The sequence below is a fragment of the Tympanuchus pallidicinctus genome, unplaced genomic scaffold (assembly GCF_026119805.1).
Source record: "Tympanuchus pallidicinctus isolate F22 unplaced genomic scaffold, pur_lepc_1.0 scaffold7, whole genome shotgun sequence".
Taxonomy (NCBI): domain Eukaryota; kingdom Metazoa; phylum Chordata; class Aves; order Galliformes; family Phasianidae; genus Tympanuchus; species Tympanuchus pallidicinctus.
Window position 1 is genome coordinate 9,036,554 of NW_026294791.1, and position 18,113 is coordinate 9,054,666.

The 18,113-nt window shown below is 41.7% G+C and overlaps 1 protein-coding gene across 1 annotated transcript in view; it reads left to right on the forward strand.

Annotated features, from left to right (window-relative positions):
• Positions 1 to 18,113, forward strand: part of EIF2B3 (eukaryotic translation initiation factor 2B subunit gamma) — a 92,374-nt gene that overhangs the window by 26,931 nt on the left and 47,330 nt on the right. The gene's annotated exons all lie outside the window — the stretch shown is intronic.

The window sequence follows — 18,113 nt, forward strand, 5'->3', positions numbered from 1 at the left end:
GGAGTGAGGAAATGATGAGAATTCCATAGCTGCCTTTTTTGTTTTCAGAGAGAGATGGGGCAAAAGTATTTGTTTTCAAAGCACGGTTACAATGGACGGGAACTTTTTGCTCCACCTCTGATATTTATGGTCGTGCAAAGCGAGACAGTAAAAGACACCTGTTGGAGCAGGTCTAAATTTGGAGCATTTCCTTTTAAGATACTGTGGGCTGTGTAAGGGTGAGTTCAGTCTTCGTGGGTGTTCCATCTGCACAGACGCAGGTGCAGAGCTTCTCCTAGAGAATATGTTAATAAATCACCGTGACAATTCCAGCTACTTATTACCTCATGCGCTGCAGACAGAAAGGAATACCTCATCTATAAATATATGCAGTACTAACATTAGTAACCTTGAAGTTACAATGCAGATCTGTTTTTAAGATATTTTAGTAAAAAGGGGGGAGAGAGGGTAAGACGGGAGAGAGTCTTCTCTTCCCTTTCCCCTTGTATCAGGAGGCTAAAAATGAACAGTGAGGTATAGCTCTGAATGTCTGCGTTGCCAAGTGTGTAGGTAATGGGAGTTCTGAAATAGCTTTGATACACTTGATTTCCTTTCAGTCGCCTTGGGATATTGCCTCCTTTTCTGCTGATAATTTGCCTTAAATAAGCAGATCATACATAAACTCAGCAGCTTCCTAAGTTCCCTTTCTGTTCTGCAGCTGCCCTCTTTGGGAAAATGACATCTCCGAAATACTCTGCTGCCCTTGGGGTGGCTCATTTGTTTTTCTTTTGTAAAATACAGTTCCATGAGAAAGGATGGGAACGACATAGGTAGAGGCTGATTTTCCATTGTGTAAAGCATCCTAAACAAGATCGTGGACAGATGTTCTTCTGGATAAGTACTTCATCAGCCACGTGTCAGAATGAGGTGGGTTACCTCTAATAGATGGAAAAGCAAGACTTTGATAACCTGGTCCGTTCTGCGCTGTGCTGCAGGGAGCGGTCCCACAAGCAATACCTCTGGCAGATCTGAAAGGAGGGTGATGATAACCCAGCTCAGTAGGGAAACCCAGAGGAGCAAGTCAGGGCAGAGCAGGGAGCAATAACTCTTAGCTGGGCTTGGCTGTCTACAAGACTATGATGTGTATGGTAGCTTTGGTGTTGCTCCTGTGCTGGGAAAAAAAATGATAGTTTTCACTAGTAGAAAACTTCAAGGTTTTCTTTGCATTCAACTGATGATTCACTGTGTGTGGAAAGATGCTGGGTGTTTCTCTTTTCTCTGAAAAGTGACTTTCTGAAAGTGATGTGTGGATCTTAATGTCTTTGCTGTTAATCTATTTTTGCAGTTATTTCAGATCTGCTCTTTTCATAAATAATATATTTTTTTCTGATTAATGCTAATAATCAGAAAATAAGTCGGGTTTGCTTTTGGCTCCTCCGACAGAGAAACAGGAATTGCATGTGTCCATTTGGGTAATCGTCCTCCTGCAGATGCACGAGCCTGATTAGAATCTGGCTCTCCTTTTCAGAACTGAATTGGTTTCACTGTACTAGTAGGAATTTTAAAAGTTGTAAAAAGTTATTTTCGCCAGTAAAGCAAGCAGATCTGACTCTGAGTCAAAACAGGAGAACTAGCTCTATTGGATAAGAGAGTGTGATTTTTACACACTGACTTCTCAGACTATAACTGTGCTTTAAAAAATGCTGTAGCTTCAATCTTATTTCTTTACGAAAGAAGACTTTGCTGAATGCTTCAGAAAAAATATTGGCCCTTGAGTTTCTGAGACGTGAGCTGAGAGTAGATGTTCAAAAGATTCCCTTAGAGGTCCTACTTGCCTGTTGAAAAGTTTCTCTGGTCACTAAAAGTAACTGCTGTAACCTAAAAAGCATTCATTTTCGTGGAAAGTTGGCCTTTATTATTATGCCTTTAAACTTTGGCCAGCTTGCTCTGCTTTTTCTGCAAGTATGTTGGGGATGAGTATAGCCTTCAACTTCAGGAACCAAGTATTTTTGAAATTATGCATTGTTTCTATAATGGATTTATCCAAATGCATTTATAAAACATTTGATTTGGTGCTTTTATTTGCTAATGCTTGTTATACAAACAGGAATATTCTATTAAATTCCGTTCACAAGACATGGACCCCTACACTTTAAATAACGTGCTGCTATAACTGATTTTAATGCAGTTGCTTCCACTGGACTGTATTGTGTGTTGCTGCTGCCATATTATTTTATTCATTCAGTGAGAGGCAGAAGGGATGTGTAATATACCCAGATCTTGTTTGTAAAAGAAAGATCATAACACGTCTTGACAGCTTGTACAGGTAAGAGGTCACGGATCTTTGGAATCTGGAAATATTAGCAAGGACTTTGTTGAATTTAGCTGTTGAAAGAGTTATTGGCAATGGGTTAAATTTTACTGCAAGATTCTTGCCAGCTTTACGCTAAGCATAGGACTAAAAGCAGAGAGCACGAGGCTCAGCATTTGGTTTCTAAATGTCAGTAAATGCATGTTGTGTGGCTTGTCATTAGTCATCTGTCTGAAGCTGAGATCTCGGAGCAGCATTTAGCCCATGACTCAGTTTTACTTTTTGAAGGTTTCAAAGGAGGAAGAGATGACCGTGTTGTTTGGACGCTGCAGGGTGCGTGTGACTCTGTAAGTGCAGTGCTTTGTGTGAGTCATCAGGTTGGATAATACTGAAGTTGCATCTCACTGTTACTCCGAAAGAGGCTTGGATCTTGAAAAGATGACAAATATTCTGTTCATTTAAAAAGGGAAAAAAAAAAACAAACCCAAAACCTTAATATTTCAATACAGTTGCCACTATGTAGCCATTGCTGGTTGTTTTAGTGGCGTTTTTACCCCCGTTGATCTAGATGTTATATGTATGGTGTAGAGGTTCCTATGGATGGTCTGGTTAGAGGAGAGGCACAGAATGATCCGTGTTTTGCTCTCGACATATGTTTTCAGCCACAGTGTATATTTGGAGAGGCACTGTGTAGCTGCTTGTTGAAATCTTAGGATTTCACCTTGTGTCCAACATCCCCAGAATGACCAGGAAGCCACAGAGGGGCACAGACTCCTTATTGTGTGGCTGGGATGGTACAGAGAAGAAAAGCCAAAGGTCAGAGGAGTTATCCCTACTTGTGTGAGTGCTGTCAGGCTCTCCCCACCACATGTCAGCCATGTGTTCCTCATCAGCGGGATGTGGAACTCCATGACGCAGAGCAGACTGGAATGCGGAGTTAGTTAACACCCGCCGTTGGGGAATTTATCAGCCAATGTGGAATACTGGGGGGAGGAAACAGCCTAGTTTAAAGCAAAGTAAGGGTGAAATGAGGCATGTGACTGTTCCTCTTCAGTTAAAAGATCTGATTCTGCGTGGGGCTAAGGCCCTGATTCCTGAGCTCAGCCAGTGCTTATGGTCGTGCTTTGCTTACCATGCTGCTGCTTGTTTTTTTGTCTGTGTTTTAATCCTTTATGTTGTTGTGCTTAGCAAGAAGATTTCTGCAGTGGGCTGGAGGCAAATACCCTTAGAAATTTCATAAAGAACTATTCATCTAGATCATGTGAGAAAGCCTGGGCTTAGAAGAGCCTTCCCTTCATTCTGGTCATACAAATGATCATCTCTCTGTGCAAATGGCTATACTTGGTGCCAGTTGAACTTTAGTTGCATAATTTTTTTTAATGCTGTTTTATTACGTTTACTCGTAGCTCCTGTGAACTCAAGCTTGGATGATTTATTGCAATTAGCAATTCTAAGAATGTTGTGGAAGTCACAGTGGAAAGAGTGAGGATATCAGTGAGCTAGTTGGAGGTGTGTGTGTGCCCGGGATCTTTACTGGGTTTGCCTTCTTACTTTACTTGCAGCAAGTCTATATCTTTCAAAATGTTTCCATTCATTCAGAATACAATGCTGAATTCCCTCTTGAATAGCCGTTGTGTGGTTCTCCCCAAACAGCATTGTGCTGGCAGTTTCTGGAATTACACAGGAAATGAAGAGCATAGCAAACTTTCCTTTCTCTTGCTAAGACATGCTCCACAGGAGTTCTTCCAGTAGATCGAGTAAATAGCAGGGATCTATTCCTAAGGGCACCATGTCCTCTACATTTCAGCTTTGAAAAATCCTGATTTTCTCTGGCTTTAAATCCTTCTTTTCTCTTCAGCGAATTTATTGCACCATTTCTCCGACTAAAGAAGATTAGATAGAGATCCCTTTTACAAGCAGTAAAACTTCTTAGCCAGTTGTCGTGGAGATTTCTTATAAGACCCTCTGCTTCCTCAGTCATCAAATGTACGCTTGTCATGTTAGGAATTATGAGAAAGTGGCAATTGGTCCTTGATATGCAAACTGTCAATGCAGAATGCTGTACGTAGCACAGTTACCCATTTTAAGTGTCACTTGCACGTAGCTGCGTTGTGCATTGGCTACCTGTGCGTTGGCCAGCAATCACTGTTTCTTCTGCTTTGGTGAATGATCTTGAAATCCTTTGTCTAATTTTTATTTTTATTTTTTTCTTTTTAAAGAGGGGGGTCCTGGGGAATATTCATAATTTGTGCTTTTCAAATCTGAGTCAGTCGATATGAACAGGATTTTAAAAGAAACAATTTGTGGCCTTCAAATGGAAAAAAATAAAAAATAAAAAAAAAAAATTGGCTGATGGACTTTAATTAAACTCCAAGGCCTGGAAGCAAATCAGTAAGAAAAGAGGGAAATTCAAGTTAAAGCTGAACTTCTAGTTTTTCTGCATATAAATCTTCCAGCAGCTGGTGATATTTGCAAGAGCACAAGAGAGTGTTCTCCAGTATTCCCTTTGATTTTTTTTCTTGCTTTATTATTCCCAAGCTGTAGCATTAAATATCATTTCGGAGGCCATGCCTGTCCCTAACTTCTCGCTGTCCTGTCTCTATGGTGTGTGCAAACACATGTCTGCAGATGCGTGTATTGCATAGCTTTGTTCACTCACACATTGGTACAGCATTTATAGAACTAGGTATGTATTTTTGTTGGGTTGTTTTTTTCCCCAAATGAGCACTGCATTGCTGAGAATACCTCTGAAATTCCCAGTTCTGTGACTTTGAGCCTTCGCCAGGTAGAACAGCAATAACAGAATCACAGCCAGCAGTGCCATAAATTTCAACTGGAGTATTGGGTAAGAAGGCTGATTTCTGTTTGTACTGTTGTTAGAGATATTTATGCAGGGCAGGTCTTTCAGCAAGTGTGATTATTTTCAGAGAGGCCCTCTCCATTCTTGCATTAGAATGTGCTGGGGATGTATGCAGGGAATGGCACCTGACTAACTGCAGCCAGACAGAAGGAATAAAATCCCTTGAGTGTGAGACTTCTCTTTATGACCATTTTTCACTTCTAAAGCCACTTGAAAAATATTGTTCTTCAGGTAGATTTCTTTCCTAGATCCCTGTGTTAGCATTTGGGTGCCTGCCATTTTCCCAGACCAAGAAGCTACTGAAGACTTAAGCTTTTCAAGTAGGAAAGTATGCACACACACAATTTGCAGCACCAGACGCTATTGAAAGAATAATGGACCATTCCCACATTCAGTTTCACTCTTCATGAGCTCCCTCCCAGACCTCTGGAGCCGCTGTGCTAGCAAATGATTACATTCTGTTTCTGTTCCATAACTCTTCGTAAACAAAATGTTAATTGAGACGTGGATTTATACAATTTAGATTCCTTTGTTAGATCGATGTGGTTAAAGGTAGCCTCTGGCTATTGAGGGAATGGATCACTGAGCCAAATTAATACTTGCTGTTTTGTTTTTCTATATCCTACCGTTTGGGAAAATAGTATATGTTTAAGATTTAAGGAATGCATCTACTGAATGTGTTTGTTTTAGATCTGTGCCGTAGTAGCATAGCTCTAGAATGCAGGATTCTGTGTGTGTTCTGATTTGCTGTGTTATGTGAAGGAAACAACCTGGAAAAACAAAAAGCAAAAACAAAAAACCCCTAAACTTTGGCATTTTTTCTTAGTATTTGTCAGAGGAAGGGGTTGTGATGCTGGAGTTGTTCATATAGATGATGGGCCTTCATGTGTGTGTGAGGTGTAACCTTGTGCGTGGGGTTTAAAATGACTTCTCACATTCTGGACATCTGTTGACCTGAAGGGTTTGCAGAAATGTTGTCTGACCTTACTTCTCACTGATCTACATTTGTCTTTGAGGTAAAAAAAAAGTAAAATATTAAAATGTTGAAGTTTGATAGTTGTAGAAAACCACTGAAATGAGCTACCTTTCTGTTCACAGCAGTGTAGTTCTCTTGTCTTCTTGGTGATCTGATGCTGGAAAGGTTGAAAGATACCATGTCAATTGATGTGCTATCACCTGTTTGCATTACAAATATCTTGTAAATAATGTCCAGAGATCTCACTTCTACTTGCCTTTGTGGCCTCAAGAAGTCTGCTTCATATTTGTCTCTCATAATTTCTTCACTTTTTAAAATAAACACAACATTACTTCTCCAGCCTCATAACTCATGAATGTTTATGTCAGTAACGTAAATGTAAAATGCTACTCTGGGTACAGGGTATGAACTGTTGCCTTTCCTGCATTTAGTTCTTGCTAAAACAATCTGCAGGAAGCAGCTGGTGTAACATTGCATGCAGCGTGAGCTCATGTTTAGATCATGTTTATCCCTAGATTTTCAGTTTCAGCACTCACGTTGTTTCATCCCTCAGATCCCAGTAATGCTCAAATGTAATACTGTGTATAATACTACTCGTCTCCAGTTTTTCATAGGAAAGCATTGGACATAGAGTGAAAAATGAAATATGATTTGTTTCCTCTTAATAAGCCACTATTCCTGAGCGCACGCTGTGAAATTTGCGGATAGGTGGTTCCTTGCCTGCATGTGACCTGGTTTTACAAATACTGCCTTGAGTCTGGCACTGCACCTGAGCTAACATACAAGCATCTGTGCTGCTGCCAGGGCCGGCTGGCAGCGTGCAGTGGGCGTTGGTGCAGCTCCCACTCAAGGAGGAGCCGGGGGCACTCGGTGGGAGCCAGCCTTGGAGCCAGGGCAGTAGTGCTGCCAGGGCTTCCTCAGGTCTGTATCACCCCAGATAAAGGAGGAAAGATGATGCTTTTGTTTGTCAGTCCCTGAGTTTGCTTTGCTGATGGCCACTTCCAGTTTGGCCATCTGACAGCAGCTTCAAAATTCCAAGAAAAGAATTGCCTTTTTCTATCCGCATTTACAGCTTTGGTCGCCACTTTGAGGCTCCGCCGAAATGCAAATATCCAACACTTAGTCTTTTACAGTTCTTCATATATAGCTTACTTTCTGTATTAGAAAAGTAATGCCGTCTAGAAAGCTATCACTCCAAAGACTAATTGCTTTCATTTTGTCTCAATGTTTTTAAAATTTTATATGGTGATCTGCTTTAAAAAATGCTTTTGGGGTGATTCGGGTAGCCGTGAGTGATCTGCTTATTCAGTTCTTAATGCATGCTTTACGTGTGAAGACTTGATTGTTTCTGAACCGTGGATTGTGGTGATATAAAAGGTGATACTGCTCTGTTAAATACTGACCTCAAAGATCATAAATGATTATGTAGGACGTGAGGAAACGGTCTCCAGTTGTTCCAGAAGAGGTTTAGATTGAGTGTCAGGAGGAATTTCTTCTCAGAGGGAGGGTTGGAACTGGCTGCCCTGGCAGTGGTGAATTCCCCAACCTTGGCAGTATTTCAGAGACGTGCAGATGTGGCACTAAGGAATGGGACACTGTAGGCCAGGTTGGTGGTTGGATTTGGTTATCTTGGAGGGCTTTTCCAGCTTAAATGATTCATAACTCTAACGTAAGGCAAGAATGCAGTGAACAGCAGAAATGCCAGACATCAGGGCTGAATAACAGGTGAGTAACCTGCTGCAAACAAGTTTGTCACTTTATCCGTTTCCTCATTTCTATTTTTGAAGTCATGAAAGATCGTTTTACCACCTTGAAAGCATTGGTAGTTTGATACAAGGATATGAATTCGTGCATCTCAGAGAAAGGTGTTGAATCCTAAGCAAAAATCTTCAACTGACAGAAAGTACCGAAAGCTCAAAATTCTGGAGTACTCTGGGGTTTCAGTCTGATGGGATGAAGGACAGCCAGAGACAATTTGTGTATGAGAAAGTGTATGAGAAACAGTTCTTAGTAGTCTTGTTCATGACTCTAAGCAACATCTCCCTCACTGTTACTGTTTGCTGTGATCAGAATCAATCCTACATTCACACCTCTGAGGAATTAATTATGTCAGCCAGTTAGTTGAGGAAGGCCCAAAATTGGGATTAAAAGTTTCAAACGGTAAGAAGCGAGTGTTCTCCTGTGACATGATCATTAAATGCTGACATGATAGGCCAAGATTTTCCCCAGAGAACATTTCTGAATGATTTTGGAGTGTCTTTTATTAATGGAACTGTTTCCCTGCTGACCTGACAATGTGTTTTTAAGCACTGCCGTCACTTCCAGAGGCGCTATGAAAGGAGAGGTGATTCTTCTTACCAGAAATAGAACTGCTACGCTGTGCAGTTTATACTTCCAGAAATTGCTTTGAGGCTTCAGTTTGTATTTGATTTTTGGCTGGTTTGCAAGATTGTATGATTCAATCGATCTGGTCATGTTTTAAATTGAAAACACACATACTTTGTATATACTACGAAGTATCATTTGTACGTGAGGAGGAGCCTGGGAGAGTGTGTTTGGAAGTTTTTAAGCTGCACCTGGGCGTAGAGAAGGCTTAGCAAATGGTTTTCTGTGTATCCGTTGTGTAGTTGTTCTTTTTGGTTTTTTAATCAATGTACGTCAGAGATCCAAATACAAATAAAGTGAGCTCTGTAGGCTAATTAAATCAGTGCCTCTGTGGAAGAACTTCGTTTCTGGAATTCCTCTTGTAAATCCAAGATATAAACAAAAACCTGGTTACTTTTATATCATTTCCCTCTGCCTCATGTATGCGATTCTGGAAGTTGGAGAGTTGTATGTTTATGCCTTGTTTTTATAGCAGAATATTTGTGTGGCTGAGTTTTTATTGAAGCATAATTCCTGGTTTCCTTGCAGTTGAGCAAGGCTACTGTACAGTGGGAACATACATTAACTCCAGTCGCTGTGTAAGGCCGTTCAGTTTGAAGCTGTTGAGGCAGCAAATCGTTCTCCAGTATCTCCTCATTAAAAGTTGTTTGCCATTTCTCTGGAGATCCTGAAAATAAATTGGAAGCATTTCCTGAAAGAAGGATGTGCAAAGAACAGCTTTGTAGGCCACGATCTTCTGTCCCCCCATCTCCTGCCCCACCTGTGGCTGGGACAGGTACCCTTACCTTCTGTTCTGCTTTGTTTCACCTGCATGGCTGGCTGAGCAGCTGCCAGAGCCTGCCTTTCAGCTGAAGTTGGCTTCAGTTTGCTCCTTCTTAAGGCTTTACAGTTTGCTTATAGGCTGTGAGCTCTTGGTTTTCTACATTTTAAACAAACTAGTGCAAAGATAGTACCTGCCTTAAGAGTTTATAATGTAAAAAGGCATCCTAGTGTGATACTGTCCTTGCCATGAGTCAAATGTGAATTTGGGGCTTTTTATTATCAACGTATTTTTAATAAATTCCAATGTAATCAGAAAATCTACTGTTGGTGAGGAGTTTATATTCGGTGAGTGTGAATAATCAGACCCACTGCTTCTGTTAAGTACAAAGCCTCCCTTTTATTTTTAATAGCAAAATACTTCCAGAACGGAGCCCAGAAGCTCACACTGGAAGAAGGAAACGTAACACATCTTTTAAAGCTTCCTGTTCATTTTGGTTGTGCTTACTGCTTTTCTTACCTCTCTCTGATATATATATATATATATATATATATATATATTTTTTTTAAGTACTCTTCTCTGCAAAAGCAGCCTTTGTAGACTTGGTCCCTTTTTTATTTTACTAGTAGAGTCTAGAGGCTTAGCACAGGTCTTTATAGTTACAGATTGTTTCCAATACATTTTTTCTTTACAAACTATGGGCAGGACTGCACACGAGATCTCTGTTATTGTATTTGTGCTTTGTACTCTTGTACTTGTTGACTGTTTTACAAGCCAGTAACGTAGTAGCCACAGGCTCGGAAGCTTGCCCAGAAATCTGGCATATTTAATTAGTGCTAGTAAACAAGCAGAGTTTCAAATTTAATTTTTCCTTCTTTAATTCCTATAAACCTCAAGCCATTTAAAACTTAATTTTGACACTAGTTTCGTTTATGCAGTTGGATAATACTGAAGCAGTCCACAACCACAGATGGAATGGTCCCAGTCTCTTCCAAGCAAGAAGGGAGTAGAAGGAAGGGAATAGAAGTTGTTTCATTTTAATAGTATTTGAGGTTGCCATAAAACTGTAAATGATAATCTTCAGGTCATCTACTATGTGTTTTCTTTTTCTTTTTGTGAAGCTAAGTGTTTCAAGATGAGGAGATTGCCCTGCTGTGGATTTAGCCTTGTAAAGGAGAGGGACTGCTTTTGTTGCCTCTCTGGTTTTGGTATAGAGAAGTATTTGAAGAGCAAATCGTGGAGGCATCTAAATGCTCTTACCCACCACAGGCGTCTCATTGCCTCCAGTCTGCATGGCAGATAGCAGAGGCTTCAGCTGCTGTCTTTCCCCTTTTGCTTTTCAACCTTGGCTTGTGATCAGTGGTGAAAATGGCTCTGTATTATTGCTTTCATCATTAGGGACTGCTGAATCTAGATTAATGACTTTTCTCCTATCTATTTAATTACTGAAGTCAAGCTGTCTTGAGACTATGGGTGTGCCAATGTCCTGCATCACAGTGATAAAATGCTTGCTAATTTTGGCCTGGAACTGGACTTTGTAATGACATCTGCAAAAAAAGACCAAATTATATCAGTATTTGGACTATGAAAATACACTGAGCAGTGTCTTATTAAGTGTCAAGATAATTTTTTCTTCAAGACTTTTTAAAGTGAATACTGCCCATATCTTCTAATTAAAGTAGTTCCCACGTGCTATATGGAGTTAGCACATGCTGCACAGAGCTCTTGTTTGTGAGAGGTTTCTAATTCAGCAGTAGTTATCCAAGGGCTGGAGTTAACTTAGAGCTCAAAAATATCATTTCAGTGCATTGAATTGGCCAGGATTTTCTCTTGCCCACTGCAGTTTTCTAACAGCCATATTATCATTGTGCAAAAGGAGTGAAATTCCCCGTGCTGAATCTTAAGCTGTTATTCAGGTGCAGTGTATGTTTATGTTCAGTGGGTCTTTATGCTGTAGCACCCCAACCTCGGTGTCCTGAAAGCATTTTATGTGTGAGCTCAGAGCCTTACAGTAATGTGCTGCAGTAACTTCTGTTATGGCCATTAACAAATCTGGAAATTTTAAGTTATGAGTAATCTGGTCTAATCAGAGACTAAAGCAGTGTGGTTCTAACTGCTGTAATTACTTGTTTAAAAAATGCATACTTGGACTTTGGGTGGATGTTAAACTCTTCTTGCGGTAGCAAATGTTCCTATGTCATTTTTTTTCCCCCTGATCTTTATGTTCATCATCCCCTGGTGTTTCTGATGATGTTTTGTAAAATGCAAGTTACGTATTAGAAGAATTACTCATAGAGTTCCTTTTGGTTGGAAAAGGAAGAGGAGGCTGCAGTTGGCTTCAGAGGGACTTTAACTCTCTTTTGGTTTTAAATTCTGTTGTCATTCTGCACAAAGAATGATGCTTTCTCTATTCTTAAGGCTTTGTTTTAATGACTGCATGCTATATAATTCTAAAATATTTGCTGACAAATACTGTAATGTCTTTCAAAATGGCAAAGCATGGAAGCATCTCTTTTACTTGTGTGGAATTTAAACCACTTACTGCCCGGCTCTGCAGAGAATGGGGCATTTGGATGCTGATGCTGTCCTGAGCCCTGCTGGCTTTCAGTGCCCTGAGATCTCATGACCCAAAACTGATGTTGCCCTACCTCCAGGCTGCCGTGTGCCTGAGGTGTACCTCAGTGCAGGGGCTGAGTCATAACTCGAGCTCTGTTTTCCTTTAGGGAGGCAGATTTGTCCCAGTACTGTACTATCAAAGGAAAGTGAGTGATCAGGTGTGGCCTGTGCACAGTAACACATTTCAAAAGAGATTTTTAATTGTAAGCAACTCATAGTGAAGAAGGCTCTCATGAGGTACCTGCATTTTGCAGATCCGACACCGTAAGTTCTATCTGTGAGGAAAATGCCCCTCTGTGCCCGAGAGGCACAGAACACCCTTGGAGCCCTCAGAAGCAAAGCTCTGTTGGGCGAGGTGTCGTGCTGGGTCTGGTTCTGTTTGCCTTTGAGTCTAGGGCAGTGACATAAAGAAACTGTGGCAACCTTCCTGTGTTTAAGCTATATATTGCTAGTGACCTACAGCTTTGACCCAGTATTCAGTTTCACTGTTTCCCATGCATTTACTGTAATTATTTGATTTAAGAAAATATATCATATGTCTGCTGCTCAGCCCTTTGGGAACTGATGTAGGAGGGATCAGCAGGAACTGCTGTTCTTCAGTAGCCTCCACTCAATCCTCCAGCTTCGCTTGTTTGCTTAAAACTTGTTCCTCTTATGTGTTGTCATCCCTTTCAGCCCTGGTGATCTTAGGGAACAATTATTTGCTAAGGTAAATTTCCACTAAGCAGGAAGCAAAATGAGCTGAAAATTGGAAATCATTAGGGTTGCCAGGTGCAGACTTTTAGTTCTTTCTCCTCCTTTAGCAAAGAAGGCATTTCCCAAAGCTTGATTAAATCTCTTAAATCGCAGTTTAGCTCAGCATAAGAAAAATAAGCTCAAATACCAAATCTGAACGAAGTGACTAAGCCGTGTCCTGTTGTGATGGAATTGAATTGGTTATAGTGCACAGTAATCTACTTCATTGTCATCCCAGCCTTAACTGTAGCATAAGATTATTACATTGAATGTGTATAATAAAAAGGCTTTCACTTCGTATGTACTGCTTTAAATATTTTGGCACACCAGAGAAAGAAACTTTACGTGCAAGGCCTGATTAATCCTTTTTCTCTGTGTGCAGAACAAGTAGCTGCTGGAGCTCAAGGATAGAACCTATTAATAATGTCTCTGGCAGTCCCTGCCCTCCTTCAGTGTATTCTCCTCTCTTCATACCAAACTCCATCCTTATTATCACGTTGGTCCCTCTTTTGTTTCCCAAGTGAAGCACGTGGGTGTTCTCGCAGACCAGCACCTAATAGAAAAGCACCTCGTGTAAAAGATGTGCATGGCCTGGATTTCAGTATAGGGCAGGGAAAGGAGAAGGGGTAGAGAGACTGCAGGGAGCCCCAGCCCTCGCATTGTTCCTTACAGCTGTTAGCACTCAGTGTGGCAGAGCAGCCCCTTGAACCAAGCTTAGGGAAACTGCTGACCCCGGCAGCTGTGTCGGCGTGCTCCCAGGGGATGCTCGTGCACCCAGGAAGCGTTTCCCCCTCTTGGAGTGGGCGAGGAATTGCTGCTGTTCTCACTTTCCTAAGAGGAAGCTGGAGCAGGGTGAGGAAAAACATTCTGTGCAGGGCTGTATGATGAGTTGGCCCTGCAGCCGTCAGCACCTTCACTGCTCAGCGCTGAAGTCAGGGAGATGTAAATGTTCAGTTGTGGCGCTGGTGCCAAGATAATGAGTCGTTGTGTATGGAAGGTCATGCTGGCTTATTGTAAACTATTACTGACCTTGAACAAATATTAATCCTGAGCTCTGCCTGCTAACCTATACTCTTTATTCTAGAGAAAATGACTTAATCTTTGGCTTTCAATGAAAGCACGTTTCTTTACCAAAAAGTTTTCAACATCTTCTTGTCAGAAGTAGGTTCATAATTTGTATTAGAGTCTCATGAGCATATTAATAATATAATATAACAAAGAAAAATGGCACATGATGAAGGTTATAAATGAAAAATATTTATTATTCGGAAGGCTTTCAAGCAACTCTGGGTCACTAGATCAATAAAACATTTGGATTTTGAACTACTTGCCATTTCTGGTGCAGGGCCTCTGCAGAAGCAGCTTTGGGAGGATGAAGTGTTATGTTCCTGGGTGTCTGCAGGCTGTCTGCAGGCAGGTGCTGGGGTGTCTGATGGGAGAGCTGTGCTGTGAACATGCTACATCCTTCCCTGCTAGACCCTCAAGGGACCAAAGAGTGTTGCGTGATGACCACTTGTTTTTGTAAATAAGGTTGTTAGAAAATTGAAGGAAGAGCAACACCAAGAACTTGGGGTGACTGAGCTTGGGAGGCAGGGTCACTGGGGGGGGGCATGGCACAGTCCATCAGGCAGCAGCAATCCGTGCCACCTTTAAATCCAGGCTTAATGATGGTATTTCTGCCAGACTGTGCCCTGCTCCTCGCCGTGCCAGCTGCCTTACATCACCCAGGTGTTCCTCAGAACACAGCTGAACCAGTTCTTCCACCTGAGAAACAGCATACTGCCAGCCAGAGCCATTCTATGATAGATGATGTGATTCCTCTAATTAAACTTTGCTCAGCCCTCCTGCAGAGCTGGCAGAAGGCGGGTGGCCCGGCCCAGTTTTGCAGGACAACCCAGGACAGGGAGCAGAGCCGTGCACCACAGCTGCTGCTGTTCAGCCCAGAGATGGCAGCATTTCACTGGTGGGCAACGCGGGCCCGCCGTACAGTGGGGACATTCATTTTGCTAAGTGCTTTGGGATCCTTTTGGCCAAAAGCACTGTGTAAAAATTAAGGTCATAAGGTGTCTGGGATTTTTGAAGAGCCAGTGTAACAGTGGTCTTTTATTATTAGTGAGTTTACAGCCAAGAGCTGTCCCGTAAATGAGCAGTGCATTTTAGGGATTTTTTTTTTCCCTTTAAAAGTAGGAATGCTCGAGACATGAAAGGTGGTCTGGCAGCTTTTGCTGTAAGGCTTCTCTTAGTGTGAGTCTGTACACAGGTTTTGTGTCAACAGGAGAGCACCACCTCCAATGCAGACAGGCAGGGTCAGCACGGTGTGATGGAAGCGGACGGTGCGCTTCTTGCAAGAATACAGTGTGTGTTGTGGGAGGGGAAAGAAGGGATACGCTTTGGCTACACAGACTGTGCGAGCTACTTGCAGTTACTTACAAAATAAATGCACAGAATCCATCATTTTCACTTGGAGTGCTTTTAATTTATTTCTTTTTCTTTGAGGGATAGCAGGGAGATGAACTAATACTCCATAAGCCCACGGTGGATGTAATTCACATATCAGCTCGGAAGCCAGGTTAATAGTAGCTGTGATTGCCTTCTTATTGTGTCACTGCTCGGATTAGTGTTGGAGTACAGATAGCCCCGGGTCCTTGAGACTATTTAAAGGCCTTCATATTTTCCACCAACAGCTGTATGAAGTTAAAGGGAAGGAGGCCATGGGATTTCTCTTTCTCAGCTAGTTTATTTGTGAGGTGCTGAGGTTAATGTGGCAATATCCCATGCTTAGTAGAGAAGCTTTTTGGCTTTAAGCATTGTGTGCGCTCTCTTCAGATTTATGATTTTGACCCCAGCGTGGCATTATCACACTGTCAGTGGGAGTGCGGGGCTGCTTGGAACCTCCAGCTCTCGGTGGTAATCGCTCTTAATTAGTTTACAGTTGAAACAATTGTCCATCTTTTTGCCTTTAACAAGGGAAGGTTGCGCTATCAGTGCTTGACTTCCCCGAGGGAGGAAATCCCAAGCGAGGTTATCAGGGAGAAAAAAGCTCTGGGCTCCGCTTTCAAAGCAATGCCATGTACGAAGCATGCATCAATCCTGTTAGTACTGCTTATTATTTCACAATGGCGCGTGAGGAATGACGGGCACAGGCCTTTTTAAGGCCTCTTGCAGACCTTTGTGCGCTCTCATCCCGAGTCAGGATTTTGTGGAATTAGGTGCTGATAAAAGCTAATTTTACACATTAAATTGCATTCTTTGAAATTGCTCTTTTAATTGCCGATCTTTTCCTCACTTCTCAACAGATCTCTGCGAGCTTCCTCATTGTCAGCTTTCTGCCAGGGAGCCCTCTGTGCCGCATCATTAGGGCTGAAATCTGCCATCGCTTAACATAACACACAGCGCTTACAACGGGGAGCAGCCCCCTCCCTTGCATGGGAGCACAGACCATAATAGATGCTATAGTGGCAGCGCCAATGGGAGTTTTACCATGTATTTTAATGACTCGTGCTTGATTACATTTGCTAGATTGAACTGAAGTTCGCGTAGTAATTGGTGTGATTCCTAGGGGCTTCACGTTTGACGTCCCTCGCTCATTAAAGAGCTCCAACAATGGCTGTTGCAACTTTCATCTCTCCGGTGACCCTCTCAGATATATATCCAGCCTTTCTCTTTTGATAAACTACCCAGCCCTGCATGCATTAACACGTACCCGTCTGCAGCCAGCCCCTCCCACTACCTTCTCCGTTGCTTTGATGATATAATTAAAAGTCCTGTGCATTATCTCCTTCCGAGCGATAAGTGTAGGTGCGCCAGCTCTCAGTCCTGCATTGTTTGTTATTCGATTCTCTCCGTATCAGCTGTTCTTCTGACTCGCTCATTTTTCATATGTTGTAAAGATTAGCTGATGGCGGGGGAGATCAGAGGCATGGGGAGGGAGTGTGGCTTTCCATATTAGTAACCAGATGCTCATTTGAAATGGTGATGGAGTTTGCTGTTATCTATTAGATTAAGACTCCTGTTCTTTTACCTGAAGATAAACTGGTTTAAGTGTTAGTCAGTGAAAATTGGAATCATCCTTAGTGGCTTGTTATGAGACAGTGCTCTTATCAGCCCGGGTTAGTGTGGCTATTTTCTCCTCGAGTCTGGTTTACAGAAATCACAGTTTTGTTTATGCATATGCCCAAACTTGCCTGTTTGACCTCTGAGATGTGATTATAATATTAATCTATGGGACTATTCTGTTGCGCATCTCTTAGGTGGTCTGTGTTTCAGAGGATTTTCACTGTGGGACCTCCCTCTTGTTCAGCATGACATTCCGTTATTGTTCATATATTCTACATTGAAAGCCAAATTAGAGTGGTGCTCCAGTTCTTCTTGTGATCTGGCTGGACTTTCAGCACTCGAGGTGGTGATGAAGCTGCTGAAAGGACAGCGCTGTGCTGCTCTGTCTGCTTACACAGATTTTAAGTAACTCTGTTGTAAAGTTGCTTAGCTACTTTTGTTTAATGCTTGCATGTAGTTACACATCCTCAGTGCACTGAGGTGTAGCCAAACAGTGTCATTTCAGTTTGCAGGTGGGGAGACTGGATGTGTGCAAGCTGCTCAGACACTGGCAGCGGAGCTGGCACTTACTGAGGAATTCCTGGCTTACACTGTTCTGCTTATAGCCTTGTTACCTTCTCCTGCCTTGTACTTAAAGGAAGCTTGAATAGAGAGAAGAAAAATGGCATACTGGCACTGAAGCTGTGTCATCTTCAAATTAAGAATTGTTTTCTTCCTGTTCTCTCTCTCTATAAATATATTATATTCATTTTATAAGTACAAGAGATCTTTTTTTCTCAGGGAAGATGGAAAAATTCTCTGTCCCATAAATCCCCAATGAGGAAACCATCCTCTGGATGCAGAGCAGTAGCAAGTTTGCAAATTTGCAAATGCAAGGCCTCATTAAACTCAGTAGATTCCCTTTCCTTGCATAAAGAACATTGCTATTTGGGCTGACTTCCACAGCAACATCTGGGCCACTGATAACATCAGTACAGGAGCACTGCTAGGTGAGCTCATGTTTTGTTAATGAGGTATATCTATCACTTCTTAGTACCAAATACTTACTGCAAAGTGCCATACAACTCATATACAGGAACTTTTCCTTACAAGCAGGCCTTACAGAATGTGTCACTAGTTAATAATACCCTTGGTTTGATTTGAGAAATGCCATCTGAATTCATAAAATCTTAAGAGCTTTGGTTGTTCAGTGTTAATCAAGATATGCTCTTAAAAAATGGCTAGAATACTAGAATGCCTTGGTATACTAGATAAGTTTGGTATTAGCAAGCATTCGGTGTGTTAGTATTGGTTTATTTATCCATGTGCTAGCCTAAGTTGAGTGATCCCTTTACTTAGCTAATTAGTAAAAGTGATCTTGATCGTAAACATCTGACTTTAGCGTGTCCTCGAATAAGAGAACAAAGTTGGCTGGAAGATGCTGGTAAGATGTATT